General features: G+C 28.0%; 1 long non-coding RNA gene across 1 annotated transcript; it reads right to left on the bottom strand.

The window, feature by feature from the left end:
• Window positions 1–239: 239 nt before the first annotated feature.
• LOC128092450 (uncharacterized) lies at window positions 240–3085 on the bottom strand. Its single transcript, XR_008211780.1, has 2 exons — window positions 2624–3085; window positions 240–1047 (listed from the first exon to the last, which is right to left on the bottom strand). It is a non-coding gene; the product is annotated as an uncharacterized LOC128092450 (long non-coding RNA).
• Window positions 3086–4581: the final 1496 nt, after the last annotated feature.

Below are 4581 nucleotides of genomic sequence, written 5' to 3'. Positions count from 1 at the left end.
GGGTTGCCTTCAGATCAGTTCGGGTGCGGTTTGTTTTGTCTTGCTGTGTAGTGAACGTACGTGGTCGCGCCCGAAAGTTATGCAACACGAGCGACGGCAACCCGGTTGGTGGAGACGACGCGGCAACAGATAAATTGAGGCGTTTTATTGAAAGCTGAAGAGAGGGGCGTTATGATTTTTTTTAAAGTGGCGTTTTTATGAAAAACAGAAATTATTTAAAGAAGAATAAAACAAACTAAAACTTTTAAAATTAATTTATTTTTATTTATCACCAACACCCTACACATTTTTAAAAACTGTGTAAAATAATTATAACAAAGTTTAATCCATAGTCTATGGTTTAATCTAATAGTTCTGCATACTTCCCTCTGGTTTGTTTAAAACAACACTGATGCTCTCCAATGATGAATCTGAAGAAACCTGAGTTTCATTCAATAAAAAGTCACCAAAATATTGAATCCTATTTTGCAGCAAACCTTCAAGTGTTAAATTTGGATCGGTTAAAAGAATAACATTTTCCAGCAAATAAACGCTATTTAAAATTTGTGAACACTGCCTCAGAAACGTGGACAATATGTCAATTGGAAAATTACACTTTTTAATTTTTAAAACTTCAAGATTAAAAAATCTATTTGTCACAACATTTACTTCTGCTGTACGTGATGACACATTATTCATTTCTAAATAGCGAAGCATCCTCAGTTTACTAAGCTGATTGACAACATTGAACCAACCGTCTACAAAACAGTCCGTCAACGTTACGCATTGCAGATGTGGGAATTTAGCGAACCAATCAAAAGAATTAAAACTTAATTTACTTTGTGAAAAGTTTTCTAAATTAAGTTCTTCCAAATTACAATGCTTTGGTTCATAAAAATTCAGCCAGTTGTATCCACCTGTCGAGCCGTAACTTCCATCTGATTTTAACTTAAGGTGTTTCAATTTCGGTAGCTCTTCTACGAATGTTATATCCTGGAATTCTCTCTGCTGAATTGTAATTTGGAGGGTTTCCAGTTGTGTCAGGTTATTTGCGATTGTTACCTGGTCCTGGAACGACAAAAAATATAAAAATTGTCTAAATTATACACACACGTTCAAAATCACTCAGTTTTCGTCAAAACCGAACCTACTCAAAAATTATTTTTTTATGAATTTTTATGAATTTTTTTATGAACTTTTATGAATTTTTATGAATTTTTATGAATTTTTATGAATTTTTATGAATTTTTATGAATTTTTATGAATTTTTATGAATTTTTATGAATTTTTATAAATTTTCATGAATTTTTATGAATTTTTATGATTTTTTATGAATTTTAATGAATTTTTATGAATTTTTACGAATTTTTATGAATTTTTATGAATTATTATGAATTATTATGAATTTTTATGAATTTTTAGGAATTTTTACGAATTTTTATGAATTTTTATGAATTTTTATGAATTTTTATGAATTTTTACGAGCTTTTATGAATTTTTATGAATTTTTATGAATTTTTATGAATTTTTATGAATTTTTATGAATTTTTATGAATTTTTATGAATTTTTTTGAATTTTTATGAATTTTTATGAATTTTTATGAATTTTTATGAATTTTTATGAATTTTTATGAATTTTTATGAATTTTTATGAATTTTTATGAATTTTTATGAATTTTTATGAATTTTTATGAATTTTTATGAATTTTTATGAATTTTTATGAATTTTTATGAATTTTTATGATTTTTTATGAATTTTTATGAATTTTTGTAATTTTTTATGAATTTTTATGAATATTTATTAATTTTTATGATTTTTTATGATTTTTTATTAATATTTAGGAATTTTTATGATTTTTCATTAATATTCAGTAATTTTTTTGAATTTTTATGAATTTTTGATGAAATTTTATGATTTTTTAAGAATTAAAAAAAAGTGAATTATGAGGATTTTTTAGAAATTTTTAAGGAATTCTTAGGATTTTTTTAAGGAAATTTTAAGATATTTTTTATAAATTTTAATATTTTTTTTTATTTTTGCAAATTTTTCAGAATGTTTAGGAATTTTCAAGACCTTTGTAAAAAAAATATGAATTTTTATAAATTTAAATGAATTTTATAGAATTTTAATAAGTTTTATTGAATTTAAATGAATTTTAATAATTTTTTTGAAATTTAAAGGAATTTAAGGAATTTTTATGATTTTTTATGAATTTTTATGAATTTTTATGAACTTTTATAAATTTTTATGAATTTTTATGAATTTTTATGAATTTTTATGAATTTTTATGAATTTTTTTGAATTTTTATGAATTTTTATGAATTTTTATGAATTTTTATATTTTTTATGAATTTTTATGAATTTTTATGAATATTTATTAATTTTTATAATTTGTTATGAATATTTAGGAATTTTTATGATTTTTTATTAATATTTAGGAATTTTTATGAATTTTTATGAATTTTTGATGAAATTTTATGAATTTTTAAGAATTTAAAAAAAATGAATTATGAGGAATTTTTAGAAATTTTTAAGGAACTGACAGATGCACCCTTTACTCATACATTTCTGAGTAGGTTTGGTTTTGACGAAAACTGAGTGATTTTGAACGTTCGTGTAGTTTTGAAAAAAATCATGTTTCACCTCATTTGACAGCGCAGTGTCAAGTATTTTCAACGTTTCTATGTACGGGAACCTCTGGCAAATTTCTGTCAACTGCTTGGGTTCGACTTTGCGAAGGCAGATTTGCCTCAGTTTATTTCCGAACACCCCTAGTGATAAATCCTCGAAAGTGGTTTCTTCGCATTCAAACGCTTGCAAACTAAACGTAGCCATCTCGGCCTAGTACCATGTCTAAAAGTGCACTGAAGTGACGCCACAATTCACATTTTACCCACATTCGATAACAACATCCTGTTGCGCGCCTTTATTTGTTGATAACATTTGCAAAAAACTCTTAATCGCTGTTGTGTCCCGATTGCCAACCTTGATTATGGACAACCAAGAGGTACGGGGAACTAACGTCATAATTCGAAATCCGGACACTTAGTACCATATTATTTTTGTTATAGCTGGCAAAAAATCATGTAATAATGTAGAAATGTAGAAATATCATCAGGATTTAGTATAAACAGTGAGTTTTAAGAGAATGCATGCAATATATGTCTTTTCTAACAATTTTTCATCAGAATTTGAAAATTAAAATGACTTGTTGTGCTTCGAATCCCGGACACTATCAAAAGCTGATTTGAAATCCGAACACTTTTGCTTCGAATTCCGGACACTCGATTTAGCTTATGAAACGCACAAATTTGGACTGAAATGTTAGTGAGTGGCATTCTTCAGGTCTCAAATAAGCTGTTAACATCAAAACAATCGATAGTTTTTATAAAAATTTGCTAGAATTTAAGGAAATCAAAAACATAAATATCTCACAGCAAAAAATCCGATGGTAAAATCGCATGCAAAAGCATGCACATCACCTTCGTCAAAATAAACACTTAATATTACACACTGCATGTACAATTTTTGCAAACACAAAAAAAAGTTGCAACCGACGGGATTCAAACCCAGCACCAACAGTACGGACTGGCGCCTTAGCCCACTCGGCCATCAGACCGATGAAAAGCTGAAAGGATAAACGCATATATCAGCTTAACATTTCGGTCAAGTAGGTTTCCCATACTAATGGGCTACATATTTCAGGGCGTAAAATTACAAAAAATTGCATAAAATAAAGCAATATTTATTTCACATCCAGCACTTTTACACGCATCTGGATCACTACTTTTTTAGCTGTGCTGCTTTGCCTTCCCGGTGCTTCGGACGCCTATGAAATATTTCCGTTGAAATGTTTCGCATTTTTGGTATACTTTTAATTTTATTTTATTTTATTGTTTTGGCATTAACTACAGCGTTCAAACAAACTTTGAATGAAAGTTGATGTTAGAATTCATCAAATAACACAGTTTTGACATTCATAATGCGAACTTATATTCAAATAATTGATAAAATAAGTTGAAGTGTCCGGGTTTCGAAGCGTCCGGGAATTGGGTACTAAAGCCCTATGTAAATTTTTATGTACAACGCTAAAAAACACGATTTAAAACCATTTCTGATCACTTTTTTTCATTTTAATGCAAAAAAAAATTTGACAAGACAACATTTATTCGATTGATCAACTATGGTCCCCTTGAAGCGAGCTGTCAAGTAGGAGCTTTTCTGTCAAGAAGGACCGCGAGGTTAATTTTTCAAAATTGATTTAAAAATCCATTTTAAACACTTTGTGGTCGTACAAAGGGTCATTGTACTCAGAAAAATATAAAATATATCAAATAATTAAAAAAATCCTCTTTCAAAGTTCCAACTTTTTAGAATAATTTTAGCTTAAGGGCCCCATTTTATGGCCAAAATAGTGACCCCGACGAAAATGGTCAAAATTATCCCATAGTTCTAGCCAATTTTAGCAATGTCCTTTAGGGGGTACATCAAATAATAAAAAAAACAGCTTTCAAAATTTCAACCTTTTAGAATAATTTTAGCTTAAGGACCCCATTTCATGGCCAAATAATGACCCCGACGAAATTGGAAAAAATTATACC

Source organism: Culex pipiens, chromosome 1, assembly GCF_016801865.2.
Source record: "Culex pipiens pallens isolate TS chromosome 1, TS_CPP_V2, whole genome shotgun sequence".
In the NCBI taxonomy this organism is placed as follows: Eukaryota; Metazoa; Arthropoda; class Insecta; order Diptera; family Culicidae; genus Culex; species Culex pipiens.
Note: the sequence above shows the minus strand (reverse complement) of the source record. Positions and strands in the feature narration are given on the sequence as shown.